Source organism: Perognathus longimembris, chromosome 12 (assembly GCF_023159225.1).
Source record: "Perognathus longimembris pacificus isolate PPM17 chromosome 12, ASM2315922v1, whole genome shotgun sequence".
Classification (NCBI taxonomy): Eukaryota; Metazoa; Chordata; class Mammalia; order Rodentia; family Heteromyidae; genus Perognathus; species Perognathus longimembris.
Window position 1 is genome coordinate 59,470,358 of NC_063172.1, and position 23,489 is coordinate 59,493,846.

Genomic DNA, 23,489 nt, shown 5'->3' on the forward strand with positions numbered 1-23,489 from the left:
GTGATCTTGCTTGTAATCCTTTGGGTAAATGCCCAAAAGCAGGGTTGTTGGGTCATAGGGGAGCTCCAGGTTTAGCCTTTTGAGCAACCTCCACACGGCTTTCTAGAGTTGTTGAACAAGTTTAAACTCCTGCCCCAAAGCAAGGTTGTTGGGTCATAGGGGAGCTCTAGGTTTAGCTTTTGAGCAACCTCCACACTGCTTTCTAGAGTAGTTGAACAAGTTTAAATTCCCACCAACAGTGTAGTAGGGTTCCCTTTTGGCCACATCCCCACTAACATCTGTTGTTATTAGTTTTCTTGATAATGTCCATTCTTATTGGGGTGAGGTGGAATCTTAATGTTATTTTGATTTGCATTTCTTTTATGGCCAGGGATGTTGAGCACTTTTTCATAGGCTTCTGGACCATTGCTCATTTCCTCCATTTATTGAAAGGGCAGTCAGTTGTTTCTTTGAGAATTTGTTTTGGGGGAGCTTAAGTTTTTAAGTTCTAAGTGTATTTTAGATATGAGGCCCCTTGTCTTTTGAATGGCCAATGAAGATCTTCTCCCCATCTGAGGGCTTTCTATTTATCTTGTTAACTTTATCCTTTGCCGTGCAAAAGCTCTGCAGTTTGATGCAATTCCATTTTCTCCAACCTTTCTTTGATTTGCTGTGTTCCTGGGCCTTTATTAAGAAAGGTTCGGCCTGTGCCAAGGAGCACAAATGTTTCTCCTATTCCTTCCTGCAAGGTTTTCTGGGCATCTGCTTTTACTTCGAGTTCTATGATCGATCTGGAATTGGTTCTGGTGCAAGGTGATATATAAGGATCTAGCTTTGTGTTGTTATAGGTGTTTAATCCATTTTGCCAGCAACATTTGTTGAAGAGGCTGTCTTTTTTCCATCCTATTTTTTTTTTTGGCTCCCTTATCAAAGATTAAATGGCCATAGGTCTGTGAGTTCATTTCTGGGTCTTCAGTTCTATTCTATTGATCCTCAGGCCTGTTCTATACCAATACCAAGATGGTTTTAAAAATTATTATTGTTACTGTAGCTTTGTAATAGAGTTTGAAGTTTTGTATTGATATGGCTCTAGTATTGTTCTTCCTGCTTAGGATTTTTTTTTTTTTTGCTATTCTGGGTCTTTCATTGTTCCATATGAATTTTTGTTATTGCTTCCTCTATTTCATTAAAGAATGGTGTTGGGATATCAATGGGTATTGCATTGAATTTGTAGATACCCTTTGGTAGTATTGCCTTTTTCAAGATGTTAATCCTCCCAATCCAGAAGCATGGGAGGTTTTTTCCATTTCCTTAGTTCTGCTTTAATTTCCTTTTCCAGGTTTTTAAAGTTCTCATCATAAAGGTCTATCACTTCTTTGGTTAAGGTTATTCCTAAGTATTTTAATTTTTTGAGGCTATTGCAAAGGGAGTTGCTTTCCTGATCTCAGCCTCACTATTCTCATTATTTGCATTTACAAAAGCCATTGATTTTTGAGGATTTATGTTATATCCTGCTACTTTGCCCAAGTTTTGGATAAGCTCAAGTAACAGAGTCTTATCATCTGCAAAGAGAGAAAGTTTTACTTTATCTTTCCCTTTTTGGATCCCCCTTATATTTGCCTCTTGCCTTATTGCTCTGGCTATGTTCTAGTACTATGTTGAAGAGGAGTGGAGAGAGCAGACATCCTTGTCTTTCTCCTGATTTTTAAAGGAAATGGCTTTTAACTTTTATTAAGTGTAATACTAGCTGTAGGTTTGTCATACACAGCCTTTATTATATTCAGGAATGTTCCCCAGATTACTAGTTTCTCCAAAGCTTTCATCATAAATGGGTGTTGGATCTTGTCAAATGCTTTTTCAGCATCTATAGAAACAATCATGTAATTCTTGTTTTTGCTTCTATTGGCATGGTGAATTACATTAATTGCCTTGCGTATATTAAATCAGCTTTGCATCCCTGGAATGAATCCAATTTGATCACAGTGTATAATTTTTTGATGATTTGTGGAAGATGTTTGGCCAGAATTTTGTTGAGAAGTTTTGCACCGATGTTCATCAAAAAAATGTGTCTATAGTTCTCTTTCTTTGATGAGTCCCTCTCTGGTTTTGGGATAAGGGTTATCTTAGCTTCATGGACTGTTTGGTAGTGAATTTTTACTTTCAATTTCATTGAAGAATTTGAGAATATTGGTGTGAATTCTGCTTTGAAGGCCTCATAGAATTCTGCTGTGAATCCAGCAAAACCTGGACATTTCTTGGATGTGAGATCTCTTATTGCTCTTTCTATTTCATTACTTGATGTGGGTCTGTTTAGTAGGTTTAAATCTTCATGGTTAAGTTTGGGCATAGAAGTATTTGCTTGAAATTCATCCATTTCTTCCAGATTCTCAAATCTGTTAGCATATAGTTTTGTGAAATATTCCCTTATAATATTCTAAATCTGTCATGATGCTTCCATTCTCATCTCTGCTTTTGCTTGTTTGAGTGTGCTCTCTTCATTTTTGGGGTAAGATTTGCTAAGGGTCTGTCCATTTTGTTAATTTTTTTCAAAGAACCAATTCTTTGTTTTGTTGATTTTTTTTCTATAGTTATTTTGGACTCTAATTTATTTAATTCTGATTTAATTTTAATTATTTGCTTCCATCTATTGGCTTAGGGTTTGGCTTGTTGCTCTTTTTCAAGGAGCCTTAGGTGAATCACTAAATTGTTGGATTGTTTTTTCTCCAATTTGTTGATGTAGGTGTAAATTTTCCTCTGAGTACTGCCTTTGCTGTGTCCCAAAGGAGCTGGTATTTTGTGTGCTTGTTTGGTTAAATACCATGAACATTTGCATTTCTGTTCTGATTTCTTCAATGACCACTGGCAGTTCAGCAATATGTTATTCAGTATTAATGAGTTGCAGGATTTTCTATGGTGGCTTTTAGTGTTGAGCTCTAATATTATTCCTTTGTGGTCTGAGAGATGCAGGGAATGTTTTCAATATTTCTGAATTTGTATGTATTTGCTTTGTGCCCTAAAATGTAATCTATTTTGGAGAACATTCCATGTGCTGCCAAAACGTATATTCTGGTGTTGGTGGGTGGAATATTCTGTAGATGTCAGTTTTAAGTCTAGTTGATCTATGTGATTATTTAGTTATGAGCTTCCTTTGTTGAATTTTTGGCATGTTGGTCTAGCCAGATGTTACAGTGGTATGTTAATGTCTCCAGCAATCAATGTGTTTGGATCTCTGTGTTTTTAGAGCCAGTAGTGTTTGTTAGATGAAGTTGGGTACTCTAGCATTTGGTGTATAGATATTTAAGATGGTTATATCTTCCTGTAGGAGAGATCCCTGTATTAGTATGTAGTAACCATCTAATTTTAATTTGAAGTCAATTTTATCTGATACTAGGATTGCAACCCAGCCTGTTTATGGGGGCTGTTTGCTTGACAGATTTGTTTCAGCCTTTCACTTTCAGAATAGGTTTGCTTTTGTGGGAAAGATGTGTGTCTTGAAGGCAGAAGAAAGATGGATCTTGCTATTTGATCCAACTTCTCAGTTTATGTCATCTAATAGGAGAGGTAAGTCCATTGATATTGAATGTTAGAACTGAGAGGTGCTTCTAAGTTCTTTCCATTATATCTAACTTTTTAAGGGCTGTGCCTTTCTACTTCTTGCTCAAGTAACCTGGTTTTCTATTCCGATTCCATTTCTCTGCCAGCATGATATTCTTGTTGATTTTTCAATGTGAAGAACAGTTTTGAGAATTTTCTGTAATGCTCTTTCGGTGGAGATCTACTGTTTTAGTTTTTCCTTGCTGTGGAAGCTTTTTATTTGACTCTCAGCCATGAATGAGAGCTTGGCTGGGTACAGTATTCTTGGTTGGTAGTTATTTTTCTTTAGGGTATGGCATACTTCATTCCAGGTTCTCTTTGCTTTCATGGTCTCTGCTGAGAAATCTGGAGTAAGTCTGATTTGTTTTCCTTTATATGTGATTGTTCTCTTCTCCCTGGCAGCTTAAAGGATTCTTTCCTTGGTCTCTATTGATCCTGTGCAAATGACAATATGTTGGTGCAATGTCCTCGTCTGGTCTGTTTGGGATTCTAAAAGCTTCTAGTATCTGGATGGGGTCATCCTTCTGGATATTTGGGAAGTTCTCTGCTAGTATTCAGTTAAACAAATTACCTATTCCATTAACTTAATTTTCTAGGTTCTCCTCAATACCTACTAGCCTTAAATTGGGCTTCTTGGTTGTATCTTGGAGCGATTTGTCTTGCTTTTCTTTTCTTTTTTGATTAATTTTGAATTATTTTTGTTCTTTCTCCATAAAGTCTACACTATCTTCAATTCCAGAGATTCAATCGTCTGCATCATCTGTTCTTCATTCTAGACTTTCTACTTTGCTGTGTTTTTTTTTAATCTCTCTTCCTTCTAATAGGTCATTCTTTATGGCTTCCATATGTCTGCTATAGTTTTCTTTTAGGTCCTTTATGGACCTAATTTTTATCTGAGTGCTCTCTCTCAAATCTTTTAGCTGAGTGGCTATCTTCTCATTGGACTCCTTTTCTTTCTGTTGGAATTCATTGAGGTTTCTGTTTGTGGAGGCCATGAATTCCTCTATAGATCTTTGGTTAGCCTCCTGGCACTCATGTATAGCTGCCTTCATGCTTTCTATCTTTTCATTAATCACATTTACCAGTAGTGTTTGTAGAACACTTTGAGGACTATCCTCTAGGTTTTTCATTGACTCCTCTATTGCCTATTTATTTTGAGTGGGGGGTTGAAATCCCCTGGCATGCCATTTTCCTTGTGCCCATTTGGGAAAGACTGCAAATCAATAGCATAACAGACCACTATTTTAAGGCATGAACCAACCCGGTCCCAATCCCAGTAGCTGTAGAAATTTTAGAAGTTCACTGTCACATGTAAATTTCCCCTCTCTTTTTTTGGATATGAAAACAGATTCAATTCTCCCACAGAACACAGTTAAGACAAAAATCAACCCTGAGCCCTGCAATTGCGCTGATCAGTGCTGATCAGTGCTTCAATATATTAGGTTATGGGAAGGGGGACTGTGATTCTGGAGTTGGATTATATACTTTTATAACCAGTGCACAAATCTGTCCTTTGTTTAGATTTATCTGGGCTGAAAGGAATACTCAATGAACCCCTTTGACACACTCAAATTGAATACAAGTACAGTCTACCTAGAGGGCCAATACCTGGAATCCATAGACTATGAACATCTTAGAGGTAGTATAGAACCCTCACTTAGAGGTGATAAGTAATTTTAGGGAGAGAAGTTAAGAGTAGTGAGATGAAGGGGCTGAAAGGAGCAGAGTAATGATGATTGAGATCTAAATTCAAAGAAAAGAGTAGAAAATCGTAAAAATGTATTCTGCTATTGTTGGATAGAGTGGGCTAAGAATATCTGTTAGGTATCATTTGCCTACAGGGCTTATCATGTCTTTTAGTTTGTTATTGGCTGCCTCCTATTACTTATCCATTATTAAAGTGAGGTATTGAGGTCTTCAACTATAATTGTTAAATTATCTGTATCTTTCTTCAATTATGTAGTTTTTGTTTTCACATATTTTCAGAATTTGTTGTTAGTTGCATATATATTTGCAATTGTATAATAACTGTATATTAGTAGTAATTGATAGATTTACCTGCTTTTATAGAATGTCATTATAGAATATTCTTCAAGTCTATAAATGGTTTTATACATTGGCTTGCCTTTTTCCTATATTGTGCATTTCTGGACAACATCAGACATGTTACAACCACATTAAAAAACCATATAGTGATATGCAAATAGTACAAGAATTTTTTTTATTGTTTGAGCAAATTTTATTGTTTTTAGCACAAATATTTTTGTGTGCTAGAAATGTGATCTAACATCACTTAGCAAGGTAAATGTACATACTGCCCTCTAGTGTATAACTATATGCACTGATACTGTCTTTGTAGTTAAGTGCTGATAGAGGATATATTCCAAGGTCCCAAGTGGACAAACCATGAAGACTCCATACCCAACATATACTATTTTTTCCCATACATATATACTTATGGCAAAATTTATTTCATATATTTGGTGTTTTAAGGGACTTTAAGCAGCTAATGATAGGGTAGAACAATATAATGTAATAAAAGGCATATAAATGTGGTCTTTCCCTTTCACTCAAAATGTCTTAATTGCACTTTACTCATCTTTATGGAAAACATGAGATAACACAATGCCTATATGGAATGTGCTTTCAGACTTGCTTTGTATGCTGTCCTTTCTACTTAATTGAGTTCTTTTATGCTTCTCTGAGATATAGCCAAATAACCAATGTCACTGTTGTGTTTGGGAGCTTTTAAGTAAAAATAAGTGTTGTAAAAACAGAAGCACTGTAGTATCTACATAGTTGATCAGATGGCTGAGATGCCTGCTAAGTGACTTGTCTACACAGTGTGGCTATGCAGGGTAAATGGATGATTCCCATCCCAGAGGGGATGACAAGAATGGAGAAAGGTTGCAATATGCAACTCAGAAAGACACATACTTTATAAATAATGGATTCTTCCTGGTATTTTTCACTCAATAATTTTGAGCCATAGTTAACTTCAGGTAACTGAAAACTTAAAAAGGGGACACTATAAATATGAGGAAGCCATAGTAATGTTGGTAGTCATCAGTAGTGTTGGGAGACTGTGTTAATCTTTGTAAGCTATCATAATAGCTGTACAATTTTGCATTCTCATCACCAGTGAGTGAATATTCATATAGCTGTTGGTACGAAGCTGAGTCTTCACCATTTGTGTTTGACATTACCAGCTGGAATTGCTTTTTTTGGTTTTTGTTTTTGTTTTGTTTTGTTTTGGGCCATTCCTGGGGCTTGGACTCAAGGCCTGAGCACTGTCCCTGGCTTCCTTTTGCTCAAGGCTAGCACTCTGCCACTTGAGCCACAGCGCCACTTCTGGCCATTTTCTATATATGTGGTGCTGGGGAATTGAACCCAGGGCTTCATGTATACGAGGCAAACGCTCTTGCCACTAGGCCATATCCCCAGCCCTGGAATTGCTTTTTAATCATGAAATAATATTTAAAAAATCTAGAATCAACTCATGAATAGATGAAAATTTGCACAAGACTGGCCCCCTTTGGATTAAATGAGTCCTTTGGAGTCTTAAACCATCTTGCTAAGAAAAATTTGAGGGGATCTTGGGTGTTTTTAGGGAGTTGAGTATGTAAGCAATTAGCTAGGGAAAGAAAGTGACATTCTTTTGATTGTCACTCAAACTGGTTAAGGGGGTATGATGGCATGAAGCACTGACACTTGCTTGGAACTATTTTGAGCAAGTACTTTAAATTTTCTCTTGTGAGAATCTAGCTTTAAAAATTAGAAGTTTCATAAACTAACTGCCAACGGAAACCATAATTATCTTCATCTATTTTACCACCCTCTCTCTCTACTAGCTCCAAGACTTAGTATTAAAGATCCCAAGATTTAGCTACTTAGGACTCTTTATAAATGCTAACACTAGACTTTTGCCTCTCCACTCCAGGTTTGAAAACTGGTATATAAAATCTCTTTTACTATATATTGCAAAAGACAAGAGGGAACATCACCCTCACACAGGTGAATCTCAAGAATATTTCCAACAAATTGAGTGAATTAGTAACACTTAAATGACAAGCTAATACGCATTGTCATTAGGTAGTAGGAAAATAAGAAAGAAGATTTTTTTCCTACTTTCTTTTGTAGAGGTATGCAGGTTTAAATTAGACAGATCACACAAGCCTTGCTACCAGCCCTTTATGCTTTAGTTATTTCTTGAAAGGATGTCTTCTTTTCACCCAGGACATAGCTCTTCCCAATCTCTGCCTCCCAAGTAGCTGAGTTTAGAAACCTTTTTAAATTTCTAAATATAATCTCTGTTTTTCCAGGCTGCCTTTGGCCAGAAATTCAATAGACAAATAACAACAAAACACATAAAAAGTGTTTTCCTGTTTTATATTCTACCCCAAGAAGTATGGTTTATTTTTCTATTTTGTTCTCTTTTTTTTTTTTTTGGCCAGTCCTGGGCCTTGGACTCAGGGCCTGAGCACTGTCCCTGGCTTCTTCCCGCTCAAGGCTAGCACTCTGCCACTTGAGCCACAGCGCCGCTTCTGGCCGTTTTCTGTATATGTGGTGCTGGGGAATCGAACCTAGGGCCTCATGTATCCGAGGCAGGCACTCTTGCCACTAGGCTATATCCCCAGCCCCTCTATTTTGTTCTCTTAACAGCATCCCCTACCTCCATGAAGACTTCAAATTCCTCCCAACTCAGTGTGTTCTGTGTGCCATAAGTGAAGCTTGACCATTTAGGAAGAAACATTGTCCCTAAGTGAATGTAGAGTATGTTGTGTTTGTGGTGTTAGAAGTCAGAGGGACACAGGACACCATTGTCATTTGCTCCTGATTCTTTTCCCTCTCTTCTGGCCTTGGGAGTATCTACTTGCCCTCCATGGAAGAGAGTAGCTTTTTCTTACTCTCTGTCCAGACTGCTTTGTCCTTCTTTTCCTCTGCCTTCTTTTCAGTCTTGTTCTGGGATGCGAAGTTAGTTGACTTCTACTTCCATTCTTATCAAATGTTTTCCACAAGATAAAATGCTGTCCTGTCTTGTGTTCCCAATGTCTGATAAGGAGTCTTGTTATCCAACTAGACAGAAGGATTTTTCTCCTCTCACAGCTGTGAACAAGTTCCTCAAAAAATGAGTTTACAGGGGCTGGGGATATGGCCTAGTGGCAAGAGTGCTTGCCTTGTATACATGAGGCCCTGGGTTCGATTCCCCAGCACCACATATACACAAAATGGCCAGAAGGGGAGTTGTGGCTCAAGTGGCAGAGTGCTAGCCTTGAGCAAGAAGAAGCCAGGGACAGTGCTCAGGCCCTGAGTCCAAGCCCCAGGACTGGCAAAAAAAAAAAAAATGAGTTTACAGAATTCTCTGGTTATTGATTGCACTTGTGGGCCACTTATGAATAGTTCCTAAGAGGTTTCTTAGTCCCCTACTCAAGCAGATCCCCCAATATTCTGTCCTAGCACCACTCACATGACCATATACATAATCCAAAATCTCCATTCCATTTTCTTCTGATAATACAGTTCCGTTTCTTCCATAAAGGTTACCTATTTCCATTCAATTTCTATTGTTCAGAGGAATGGACTCCATTGATGCCTTCTGTGGTGGAGAAAATATGGCTGCCAGTTATTTATCACTCTTTTAATTGACAGAGAAGGTTAATTTCCATTTTTTAATATTCTTGGTATCAAAACATTATAATGAATTCTTATGTGCCCTCTTTTAGTCTTTTTTCTATTACAGTTAACACAGTTATACAGACTGGGTAAGCTGTAAAGAAATGGCTTCCTACATGTAGAGCTCCAAGTCAGTGTAGCGAACCACAAGACAAGGAGCATGTTTTGTGTATATGTTGTTTATATATTGTGTATATGTGTGCCTCTCTCCCTTTTCTTAAAAATTCACCAGCCTTCAATCATAGAAACCCTTCCTTGATGACCTTGTACAATCCTAACCATTTCTCAACGACCTCTAATTTCAATAATCAAATTATGGTCTAATTTGTTTTTATCCTCATTACTTCACAATGGGGATTAATCTCCAACATGGGAGAGATGTGGTGAGACACATTTTCTTTATTTATGCAGAAGCATAGACTGCTCCTTGCCTACTTACATAACGAAAATATTGTCTATATAGTTGAAGTCCCTAGGTAGATAGACCTCTCTATCTTAATTTTTTTTTAATTTTGAGATACTAAGGATTGACTCAAGGCCCCATGCTTTACTATTTGAGCCATACCCTCAATCCTTTTGCTTTTAGTTTTATTATTCAGGGAAATTCTCCAGCTAAACTTTGCCCTGGCTAGTCTTAAGCCTCGGTTCTCCTACTTTCACCAAAGTAGCTAGAATTACAGGCTTATCCCACCACATGTGGCCTAAGTTTGATTTTATTGTTTCAGTACTGCTTATCTGCTTTCCATAAGTTTCTCCATGAAACATAAAATATTGCTGGCACATTTTTTCCTCGAATAGTGCTGTGGTTTAAAACTCAAGCCCTGTATCTGATAGTCAGGCACTCTACAAATGAGTTGTGCCTCCAGCATGGGTTTACTGGTTATTTGTGAGGTTGGGTTTCTCCTCGGCATTCACCTCAGCCATAGTTCATCTTGTGGTTGCTGAGATGACAGGACTGGTAGCTTGTCCAGCTTCCCTCCATTCCAATGAAGTCTTACAGACTTTTCTACCCTGGTTGGCCTGGAACGGCAACCCTCCCAACCTCTGTGCCACACATGCTTTAGGATGACAAGCATGTTCTACAGCACTCAGCTCTCAGTTAAGAAGGGATGTCTCATGAACTTTCCTGTCCTGTCTTGTTTGGACCACAACCCTCACATTTTTAGCATCCCAAGCAGCTAGGACTATAGGTGTGAGCCACCAGCACCTAGATACTCAAGCTTTATATTTTTCTTTGTGTTTCTCTCTCTCTCTCTCTTGCTCTCTCTTCTCTCTCTCTTTCTCCCTCCCTCCTTGATTTTTTAAAAAAGTTTTACTCAGCCATTGTGTGTGTGTGTGTGTGTGTGTGTGTGTGTGTGTGTGAGTGAATACACTGGTTCTGGGGCTTGAACGCAAGGTGTGGGCATATTCCCTGAGCTTTTGTGCTAAAGGTAGCTTTCTTCCACTTTGAGCCACCACTCCATTTCTGGTTTTTTGGTGGTAAATTGGAGATAAGGAGCCTCATGGGCTTTCCTGCTCAGGGTGGCTTTAAACTGTGATCCTCAAATCTGAGTTTCCAAAGTAGCTAAGATTACAGCTGTGAGCCACCAGAACCCAACTCCTCAAACATACTGTATGCTAGCATACACTAATTGCACAAATGATTTATATTGTGATATATCCATACATGCATGCAAAGTACTTTGATCAAACTTGTCCCCTCTATTATTATTCCTTGTTCCCTACACTCTCTAAACCACTTTTAACAGATTTCATCTTTCTTTCCTTCTTTCCTTCCTTCCTTCCTTCCTTCCTTCCTCCTTCCTTCTTTCTTTTCTTTTCTTTTTCATTTTCTAGTTCTGGGGCTTGAACTCAAGGCTTGGGCTCTGTCTCTAAGCTTCTTTGTGCTCAAGGCCAGCACTCTACCTCGAGCTACAGCGCCACTCTGACTTCTTCTGTTTATGTGGTACTGAGGAATCAAACCCAGGGCTTCATGCATGCTACCCAAGCACTCTACCACTAAGGCACATTCCCAGCCCCTAATTTTTCTATTTTCATAAAGCACTTTGCCCATACCCATTCTTCACCATCCTCTCCTTTCCTCCCACTTCCCACTGTTTTCCACTCCCTAACTGCTCCCACTTGACATGTTATCATTTATTTTTCCCTCCTTTGATTCTTCATATAAAAAAAGAGCATGCAACATTTGTTTTTGTGAGTTTAGTTTATTTCACTCAAAATTATGATTTCCAATTCTACCCATTTTCCTGCAAAAACTTCATTCTTCTTTTTGATTGAATTAAACTTCATGTGTTTGTATAGTCTTTTAAAAAATTTCCATAGTGGCTGTACTGATTTACATTCCTACCAATATTGTATAAAGGTTCTTTTTTTTCCTCCATATCCTCACCAGTATTTCTTGTTTGTTTGATTACTTGATTGATATTCATTTTGATGATGACCATTTTGACTGGAATTTTGATTAAAGTAGGATGGAATATCAATATTGTTTTAATTTGAATTTTCTTTATGGCTAAGGATATTGAAAATTAATTTATATCTTAATGTCCTTGAGAACTGTTCATTTGCTCATTTATTAATTGGGTTATTTGTTCTGTCTGTGTCATTTTTTTATTGCTGAGACTTAGTTCTTGTTTTAAATATTTAAGGCTTTACACTGCATGCATTTCCCATAAGTCAGTTTCTTTCATGGCACTTTGTTTTTGAAATTCAGCTTAATACACATAGTTCTAATTTATTTTAACCGCAACTTTTCTTGTGTGTTCATTGAACAAACACCCAAAACTGATTTGTACCTTCCCTGGCAATGGCTATTTACTTGCTTTGCATTTCTCCCTGTGCCCATATGCCAGTGAAGGTTATTGGATTTACTAATACAAGATGCTCAGTTATATTTTAATTTCACACAAATAATGAATAATTTTTAAATGTGTGCCTCAAGTATCACCCTATAAGAGTTTCATCTAGAAAACACAATTAAGAAATGCTTTATGGCATGACAGCATATACACACAGAAATAATGGTACTTTTCAAAAATATTAATGCATCTGATTCATTGGTTCCCTATGATTATCTTTCGATTGAAATGTATTTTTCTTAGCCTACTTTATTATAACCCAGTCTACTAAAAGATGTATTTGTAACCAAATTAATTCCATTATCTACTAATGTGCCCAGTTCTACAGTTTAGAAATCTTGTTGGAAGTAATCAGTGGAATTCTCATTTTTAGCTATTGCATTTTCACCTTCTCCAGAACAGACAATTGTTCTTTGAAGTGCTGGTAACTAAATATTCCCAGGTCTCCTCAGCCTCATCAAACATTTGTATCTTACAGATGCATAAATTTAAAATCTCATGAATGACAAATGCCACTCCTTTCCATACAAAGAGGTGTATTACTGATTATTAATAAGGGTCAGCATTCTTTCCATACATATGGATTATTTGAATTTCCTCCTCAGTGGAATGTCTATTCATATTCTTCCAACTTTCTACTGAGTCAACTGCCTTTTTCTCATTGAATTTCAGCAGCTCATGGCATATATTTTGCATAGAAATACACTGTATATTATGTGAATTACATATCACTTAATTTGAGACATACCTTAATTTGAAACTTACCCTTTCCCTTTGTCCAGGTGGATATTTTTGACATACACAGGTTTTTTTTTAAATATGGTCCAACTTTTAAAATATTTTTAAAAAACATTTGACTGTCACATGTCATTTAAATATATCTATCTTATCTCGAGGTCAGAGAATATATGCCTTTCACACTTCTTTTTCTGGCAGTTTTTGCATTTTTGAGCAGTGACTTTTGTGTTTAGTTACTACTAAACTCTATACCACGTGTCCGGGGAAAGGTAGGCAATTAAAAGGCTTAAGTAAGTGAGGGAAACGTGACAAAGGGGAGAAACAAATGGGGAGAAACAAGGAAAGACTGGGAAGTTGGAATGACAAAGAGTGACAGACATGGCAAAATGCAGCATTGTGACCAATGGAACAAGACCCCTCAGTGTCCTTAAGAGACTTTGAGGGCCTTGAGAGAAAGGGTAGACAAGAAAGCATTGCCACATTAGACATCTAAGGTGTGACTGTTAGATTTTACCTAATATTTAGATAGATTATAAAAGAAAAGCTTCCAGGTTATTTAGCCTCCAATATCTCAAGAACTTTACCTGTAAATGTTTGATATACATTAGTTTTTTTATTTCAATCCCTCCCAGCATTCCCATAGTAAGCCAATATTGGAAATAGTATTGGATTTTATAAACGATCCGGAACAACAAAAGCATTTCTAGCCAAGCACCAGTGGCTCATGTCTGTAATCCTAGCAACTGAGGAAGCTGAGATCTGAGGACCTCTGCTCAAAGTTGGCCTCGGCAAGCAAGTCCAAGAGACGTTTAGCACCAGCTAAGTAGTAGGCACATTTAGCACCAAAAAGTTGGAACTGAAGATGTGGCTCAAGTGGTAAAGAGCCAACCTTGTACAGAAAAGCTTAGAAATAGCACCTGGGCCCCGAGTTTGTGCGCGTGTGCACACACACACACACACACAAACACACACTGCCAAAAAAAAAAAACCTCAAACAAAATAAAAACCTTTGTTCAACTACTTAATAATGAATACTACGTCTTAATAAAAATGAATAAACATTTAAACAAACACACAAAAAGTACATCTGCACACCCCATCCCTGCAACCTCATTTCACTTTTTCTTATTTTTGCCCGGAATAATTTGTTTTGGGATTTTTTTTTCCCCAGAGCTGAGGACCGAACTCGAGGCCTTGCACTTGCCAGGCAGGCACTCTTCAGCTGAGCTAAATCCCCAGCTTGACTGGAAAAATTTAAAGAAAGTGCAAAACATCCTATGATTTTATCTCTTAACACATTAACCTAATTTTCAAATATAAGGACATCTAACATAGCCACAAGGGCATTATCATACTTAATATAATTAGTGAATCATTTCTTAATATTCAATGGCATCTCCATTGACATATTTTTAATTTTTTTCAAAAGTGCTTATTAAAGCTCATTTAGTGATGTAAATCAGGTATTCCCACATGGTTATAGTTCTTGATTCTCTCAAGCTCATTCCCTAGTCTCTACACTTTACCACATCTTGCTTTTCCAAGCCATTAGCATAGGTCAATTCACTCTGAATTGGACTCTTACCTTCTTTGTGGAGCTGTTTCCCTTGTTTGTCTTTTACTGTGTTGTATCTTCTGGATTCAGGAGAAGCAACTCCGCTTCTTTCACTATGGAGTTTCCTTCCGAACTTTCCCTAAGGATTTTGTCATCTGCTGATGTCTGTGTTCAGACACAAGACTTTTACTTAGAGGTTGCAAATTGTTGATTTCTAACTCTTACATTGGTTAACTGGGTTCTTCTTTCTGGAACCTCCCCCTCAAATGCCCAAACTGCATGGGTTACATTGTTGCTTCATTTCAAAATGGCAGAATAGATGCTAAATGTTTTCTTTCTAAATATTTTTAGAGGAGAGTGAGGCAGAAGTAAATGCTCAAGATTACCCCATAGCTGTGGAACTTCCTCTCTTCAGGCTCCGATTACCCCATGGCTGTGGAAAAAGCTCAAATTAGCCTCACAGAGCTAATCTGTGTCCTCGAATGGCCCTCAAAGACAAGATTCTTTCCCAAGATTGTGTGTCATCCCTCATCTCGGGGACAGACAGACTCAATGACAGGTCACTTGGTGGAGCAGGGGTAGAGTTCTGATTTCCTCACCTCAAATTATGACAGATAGAAATGCTATTTCAACTCTCACATGACTATCCAATCATGATAATAAACTAATCTTATATTTTGTCAAACCAAGACCATTTTTTATCTGTTTTATATGCTAGCATTTTATAATGCATGATTTCTCTTGCAAAAACAAAAAATTCAGGACTCAAATGAAATCATAGATAAAGGGTATAGGTGCTGATTAAAGAAAGAAAACAAAGCAAAAGTAAAGCAAAAAGTAAAAAGACCATCAGTAGAGGACTGAAGATATAATACCGGACTTCAAATTGCACTACCATGATAGAGCCATGATAACAGAAGCAACTTGGTGGTTGCATAAAAGCAGATTCAATGACCAATGATACAATAGAAAAGACCCCCAAAAAAGAAAACACAGCTACATCCAACTCATTTTTGACAAAGGGACAGAAAGCATACACTCAAAAATGGCTACCCATTGGCAGACTAAGATTGCACCTCTGTCTCACCATGTCCAAAAATCAACACCACATGGACCAAAGAGTGCAATATCAGACCTCCAACTCTGAATGTACTAGAGGAATACATAGCAAAAACAGTGGAAGTTACAAGCACAGATAAATAGCTGAATAGAACTGCAGTTGCCAGGAGGATGAAGCAAAAATTGACACATGAGACTACATGTGTTTCTGCACAGTAAAAGAAACAGTCCACAGAACCAAGAGACAGCCCACGGAATGGGGCTATTCAATAGATAAAAGATTGGTATTTAAAATATACAAAGAACTCAATAAATTAAATAATGAAAGAACAAACAATTCCATTGATAAACCAGCAAGTGAGCTGAACAGACAGTTCTCAGAAAAAGAAAGATAAATGGATAATAGATACATGAAGATGTTCAACATTTAGCCACAAAGGAAACTGCACTAAGACTCCATCTCATTCCATTCAGGATGGCTATCATCCAGGGAAAGGAAATGCTGGCAAGGCCTTTGTCCGTTGTATGGGCTGTAAAGATCTTTTCCCAATATGTGGGCTTTCTGTTTACCTTGCGAGCTATGTCCTTTGCCCTGCAGAAGCTCTTCGGTTTGATGCAGTCCCATTTGTCCAAGCTTTCTTTGATTTGTAGCATTTCTGGGTCATTGTTAGGGAAGTTCCGTCCTGTGCCAAGGAGCCCAAGTGTTTCTCCTATTCCTTCCTTTAGTGTTTTCAGGGAATCTGTTTTATTTTTGAGGTCTTTGATCCATTTGGAATTGATTTTGGTGCAGGGTGATATATAAGAATCTACTTTTAGTTTGTTGCATGCGTTGAACCAGTTTTGCCAGCACCATTTGTTAAAGAGGCTATCTTTCTTCCATCCTATTGTTTTAGCTCCTTTATCAAAGATTAAGTGGGCATAGTTCTGTGGGTTCATTTTTGGGTCTTCAATTCTGTTCCGTTGGTCTTCAGGCCTGTTCTGGTACCAATACCAAGCTGTTTTTATTACTATAGCTTTATAATACAGCTTGAAGTTGGGTATTGTAATTCCTCCAGCATTGTTCTTTCTGCTTAGGATTGTTTTTGCTATTCTGGGTCTTTTATTGTTCCATATGAATTTCTGGATTGCTTCCTCTATTTCATTAAAAAAAATGGTGTTGGGATATTAATGGGTATTGCATTGAATTTGTAGATAGTCTTTGGTAATATTGCCATTTTGATTATATTAATCCTTCTAATCCAAGAGCATGGGAGTTTTTTCCATTTCCTTAGTTCTGCCTTAATTTACTTTTTCATGTTTTTAAAGTTCTCATCATAGAGGTCCTTCACTTCTTTGGTGAAGGTTATTCCTAGGTATTTTATGTTTTTTGAGGCTATTGCAAAAGGAGTTGCTATCCTGATTCCCGCCTCAGTGTTCTGGTCATTGGCATATAGAAAGGCCATTGATTTTTGAGGGTTTATTTTATATCCTGCAACTTTGCCAAAGTTTTGGATCAGCTGTAGTATCTTGGGGGTAGAGTCCATGGGGTTCTTTAGGTATAGAATCATGTCATCTGCAAAGAAAGAAAGTTTAACTTCATCTTTTCCTATTTGGATCCCCTTTATAATTTCTTCTTGCCTAATTGCTCTGGCTAGGAATTCTAGTACTATGTTGAAGAGAAGGGGAGAGAGCAGACATCCCTGTCTTGCTCCTGATTTTAAAGGGAATGGCTTTAGCTTTTCACCATTTAGAATTATCTAACATATATGGAGAACTAAAAAAATTACATTCCTCCAAAACAAAACTGCAAGGAACCAATAACCCCCCTCAACAAGTGGGCTAAAGACTTAAAAAGAGACTTCTCTGATGAGGAAATGAGAATGGCCAAGAGACATATGAAAAAGTGCTCTACATCACTGGCCATAAAAGAAATGCAAATCAAAACAACATTGAGATTCCATCTCACCCCAGTAAGAATGTCCTGTATCAAGAAAACTAACGATGACAAATGTTGGAGGGGATGTGGCCAAAAGGGAACTCTACTTCATTGTTGGTGGGAATATAAACTGGTTCAGCCACTCTGGAAAGTGGTATGGAGATTCCTCAGAAGACTAAACATAGAGCTCCCCTATGACCCAGAAGCCCCACTTTTGTGCATCTACCCAAAAGACCACAAACAACAACACACTAAAGCCACCAGCACAACAATGTTCATCGCAGCACAATTTTTCATAGCTAAAATATGGAACCAACCCAGATGCCCCTCAGTAGACAAATGGATCAGGAAAATGTGGTACATATACACAATGGAATTTTATGCCTCTATCAGGAAGAATGACATTGCCCCATTCGTAAGGAAATGGAAGGACTTGGAAAAAATTATACTAAGTGAAGTGAACCAGACACAAAGAAACATGGACTTTATGGTCTCCCTCATAGGGAATAATTAGCACAGGCTTAGGCTAGTCACAGCAGAGGATCACAAGAGCCCAATAATTATCCCCTTATGAACACATAAGATAATGCTAAGTGACATGAACTCCATGTTAGGGAAATGACTGTTATATCACTGTTGTAATTACTTTCAACATGCCATGTGAAACTGTAGCTTCTATTGTTGATGATCCTCTTGTATCCCCTTCCTGTGGCTGTACCTGCACTATCACTGTATCTTATCTGAGTACATTGGAAATTGTGCATACTGGTATTAGAACTAGGAAAGTGAAAGGGAATACCAAAATCAATAGACACAGGCTAAAAAGACAAACGACTATAAAAACAATATTTGCAAAACTGTTTGGTGTAAACCAACTGAACAACTCATGGGGGGACAGGGAAAGGGAGAGGGGGGAGGAGGGAATGAGGGAGGAGGTAACAAACAGTTCAAGAAATGTATCCAATGCCTAACATATGAAACTGTAACCTTTCTGTACATCAGTTTGACAATAAAAAATAAATTTAAAAAATAATAAAAAAGAAATGCTAGCAAGGATGTAGGGAAAAGGAATCCTCATATACTGTTAGTGGGAATGTAAAATAGTACAACCTCTATAGAAATCAGTAGGGAGGCTCTTCAACAAAACCTAAAAGCAGACCTCCCCTATGATATCATAACACTATTGGGCACATATCCATACTAAAGTAAATCAATATGTAAGAAAGACACTAAATAAGAAAGACACCTTCATATCTATATTTATTGTAGCACTGTATGATAGAATCATCCAGGGTGCTCACAACAGATACTTAAAGAAGAATATATATATATATGTATATATTCACATATATATGCAAAGTATATACATATATACAAAGTATTATACAGCTTTAAAGAAAGGTGAATTCGTGTTATTTTCAGGAAAGTGGATTTAATTGTAAGACACCTTGAGAAAGACAAAACAAGATCAATAAAATGATACTATGTGTCTTTGTTCATTTGTGGAAGCTAAACCTAAAACATATACATATTCATGAACATACATATATAATACCTGTATAGATAGATAGATAGATAGATAGATAGATAGATAGATAGATAGATAGATAGATAGATGGATGGATGGATGGATAGATAGATAGATAGATAGATAGATAGATAGATAGATGGATGGATGGATAGATAGATAGATAGATAGATAGATAGATAGATAGATAGATAGATAGATAGATAGATAGATAGATAGATAGATGTAGAACATGAGTCTAAATAAAGGATTATTTAGGAGGAGAAGGAGAAAAATAAATAGAATGATAGAAGGTGTATAATTGAGATACACTGTAACTGTATTTGAAAATGGTGCAAAGTGTTAATCAATAGGAACATGGGGACAGGGAAAGAGAACCAAGCTCAGATGGGGTTGGGTAACAGGGCAAGGAGATTAGGGCTAACAGGAGTGGAAGAGGATGGATATTGTTGGAATAGGCTGTCAGCATGTATGAAATAGAACAAGGAAACCTCTTGAAATTGTATTAGGAAAGGAGAGGAGGGTAAAAGAGAGTGGTATGGGGAAAGTGGAAGGTGTGTGGAAATGTCTAAATGAGGCAAATGTGAAGCGAATGAATATGAAGCTACTGTATGTCCATTTTAAAAACATGATTGGATTTTATCTGCCAATATTTTAGTTAGGGTTTTTCTTCTTTATAGTCATAAATAATACGGGTCAGTAATTTTGTTGTGAGATATTAGTGTAGTATCTCAATATTTGTCTAAGAACTCCTTACCTAGGTAAAGGTCTCTGTTTTTCCACCTGTTAGATGCCTTGGACGTTTTCCTATAGAATTATTTCTTAAATACTTATGAAAATTGTCGCATCTGTTTCTTTTCTTTTTCTGTGATACTGGGCCTTTCTAAGCAAGCATACTACCACTTTAGTCACGACCGTTTTGTATTGGTTCTTTTTCTAAATTGGGATTCACTGTATGCCCGCCCACACAGGCGTAAAGGACTGCCCTGTGTTGCTGGAATGCCAAACACGTTTCACAGCAATCTGCCACCAGTCAGCCTGGAGGCGTCAAAACGTTTTGCCTGACCTCACCTGGAACTATGATCCCCGATGGCTGCTCCACAAGGAGCTGTTGTGACACTTCTTGTTATAGTTATCCTTAGAGAGCTACTGTACCAAGCCTATAACAGTTTCTTTTTTAGAGCTAAATCTGTGACTACCTTTTTATATCAGACTTTTTGTTGTTGTTGTCTTGTCTTGTTTTATGCCAGTTCTGGGACTTAAACTCAGGGCATAGACATTGTTCCTGAGTTTTTTTGCAGTATCATTGGAGCCACAGCTCCACTTCTTGCTCTTTAGTAGTTCATTGGAAGAAAGAGTCTCAGAGAGTTTCTTACCCACGCTAACTCCCAGCTGTAAAGCTCAGATCTCAGCCTCCTGCGTAGCTAGGATGACAGGAAGGAGCCACTAGCACTTGGAGAAGTTGGTCCTTTGATTTTGTAAACTTTGAGTTGATTTTAGTTATCTATATGTAGAAAGAAAGTATCTGACACTTCTGGTGTCTCAAAACTTTCAGACCAAGAAACACAGGTGTCAGCTGCTTTACATCAGACAGACGGAGAGATGGTGAAACTTATGACGAAACCTATGGTGAAACTTCAGTTCCTTGCAGACCTGGAAGAAATGAGAACATTCTGAGAAGTCTCTTGGCAAATCTCAGGATGCTGTCTGCTTCCCAGACAGTGGAAGGAAGGGTTGAGAAGCTCTGTTCACTTCCCCTCAAACCAAACGAAGGGCTTTCAAAGAACACCCCCAGGAGCCTGAGTGCCCCCTGACATTCGCATGGAGCAGTTGGGAAGTTTTCTGTGTCTGCCAGGGAGCAGGAGAGAGGGCCTCACAGAAAACAGTAAGGGGGAGCCTAGGTTACCCTCAGACAAAATCACCCATGTTCAGTCATCTTAGAAGGATTTGAAAATTGTGGTAGTCATCAAACAATGTATAGACTTCCATGAAATCATTATATTGTACAACTGCAATCTAGCAAATCTTTATTTAACAACTCATTAGTTGAACAGAATAATTTTAAAAAGCAAACAGGTTAATGACTAAGGAAAAGAGTTGAGATCAGCATGCAACCTTACCATTCAGGAAAAGAAATCGAATTATTTTAGATATCATCCCTCAGGAACAGAACCTATCCAATAAACAGGTTCAATACATGTTTTTCAGGGTAATCATTTCCTCTAAATTTCTATGTGCGTTGCTAGAGGTGTACATAGTGTTTTCTTTTAAACTTGAAGAATCTCTCTGTAGTTACATCTATTTCTTACTCTTTCTATTATTTCTTCTCTTTTTCACAAGATGGTCTGGTGTAGTGGCTATTTTAACATTTTAAAAGATAAGGTTTTAACTATGTTGTTCAACCTTATGTGGTATTTTTGTGATGTAAGTTCTGTTTTTATTGAGTCTTTTCTCTGATAAGGCTGTTTTCCTAGGGTTTAATTCTCCTGCTTTCCTGAATTGTCAACATCATTTTTAAAAAACACTAATTTTCTAATATTTATTTTGAAGACTACTTTTGCTTGATTACTGTTGTTTTCTTTTTTTAAAAAATGATTTATTTATTGTCAAAGTGTTGTACAGAGGGGTTACAGTTTCACACGTAAGGCAGTGAGTACATTTCTTATCAAACTTGTTACCTCCTCCCTCATTCTATTTTAATTTCATATTTAACTTTATATTTGACTGAAGATTAAGGAGATGCTCTTTCCCTTTCCTTCCTTCCTTCCTTCCTTTCCTTTCTTTTCCTTTTTTCCCATCTTCCCTTTCCTCCCATCTGTTTCCCTCCTTCTTTCCTTTTTCCCTTCCTCCCTCCTTCCCTCCTCCCTTCTACCCCCTGTCTTTTAACAACCATGTATGCCTAGCATTCATGGTTTATTCAAGCTTTTCATTTATATACTGCTAGATAACATGGTTTTAGTTTTGCTTTGAACTAATAAATATGATCTAAGTTTTAAGCCTCTGGACCCAATGATGTTATTTATGGCTCTTATAAGTTTTGGTTCAAACATCAAATTTTCCCTTTGATGTTCTCAGTGATCTTATAGACCATTTGGGCTTTATAGCAAGGTTGATAACAATGGTCATCGGTTTTATTAAAATGGCATCCAGTGTTCTTTCAACCAGTGTAATAATGATACAGTATTTTCTACAAGATTAGTTCAGTTTATGTTTTGAGACTATGTCCCATAAGCCTAAAGCAAAAACATTTTCCAGAACCTGCAGTGACAGAATGCCAGGGCTTCTAAAGTGACTATTAAAGTCTCATACAGGATTGTCAGTGTAGAAATGGAGGATGTGAAATCATTGGGTGCAGTTTAAAATAGAGCCTTGGAAGGGAACTAGAGAATTGGTGGCATGTGAAAGTTGGACCTGCCTGTGCAGATTTCCCATCTTCACCTACCATGGGGCTGTAACCACATACTACAAACGAGGCACATTTGAATCTCTATGTACTTACTCTACTTTTCCTGATTCTCCTTCATGGAAAACCCACATGTTTAGCTCACCAGGCCTCGTTGTGAATACTACTTTTCAGTTTGCCTGAAGATGTTTCATTCCCACACTAATTGTCTGTACCTAGCCTACAGTGGTTACTGAGCGGCACAAGTAGTGTTTTTGGTAACTTCACCTGTAACAATCGTTGTCATGGATTACATTGCGTTGCACAGCTGAGAGCCGCCCAGTGCTTTCCTCCCCCACCCTCTCTAACCCTGCACACATTTCCACACCCAGGTATTTATTGCTTTCTACCCCTACTCATACCTGTTCTATGGATTTCACTAGTCCACAGAAACTTTTTGAGTACGTGTGCAGGTCGTGGGGCTTGAACTCAGGAACTAGGAGCTGGCCCTGAGTATTTTTGCTCTACCACTTGAGCCATGTCTCTACTTCTGATTGTTTGGAATTTCACTGGATATAAGAGTTTCATAGACTTCTTACTCTGGCTGGCTTCTAACCATGATTATCAGATCTCAGCCTCCTGAGTAGCTAGGATTACTGGCATGAGCTACTGACGCCCTGTTAGTCCACTGAATTTTAATGATTGGCCACAACAAAGTAATTGTATATGCCCTTCATACTCTATATCACTAAGACAAAGTTGAGACATGGTAGTTTTATTACTTGAAATACAATCAGTAAACACAATGGACATTCTAACTTACTTAGGTAACTGACAATTGGATATTATTGGATGTTCTCTGACCTACATCCTCCCTCTGTCCACAGAGCAATCATGTTGATGTGGTTTTACGGTCTGAAGGATAGAAACTAATTGTTACTACTAGAAATAATTTCATAAAAGTAACCAACAAATTAAAAATAAAATTAAATTAAAAAATTAAAAAAAAATTAAAAATAATACTCAAAGTCAGGAATGTAGTAGCTTGTGCCTATAATCCTACTCAGGAGGCTGAGATCTAAGGATCAAAGCTAGAAGCCAGCCTAGGCAGGAAAACTCCCTGAGACTCTTACTTCCAATTAAGTACCAAAACAGCCAGAAGTGAAGCTGTGGCTCTAGTGACTGAGTATTAGCCTTGAGCAAAAAAT

At 37.6% G+C, this 23,489-nt stretch overlaps 1 protein-coding gene across 1 annotated transcript in view; it reads right to left on the minus strand.

The window, feature by feature from the left end:
* The window catches only part of LOC125360792 (cholesterol 7-alpha-monooxygenase), a 30,062-nt gene extending 15,527 nt beyond the window's left edge, over positions 1 to 14,535 (minus strand). Inside the window, exon 1 of the mRNA XM_048358899.1 lies at positions 14,428 to 14,535. The gene's annotated coding sequence lies outside the window, so the exon portion shown is untranslated. The remainder of the gene's footprint in view (positions 1 to 14,427) is intronic.
* Positions 14,536 to 23,489: the final 8,954 nt, after the last annotated feature.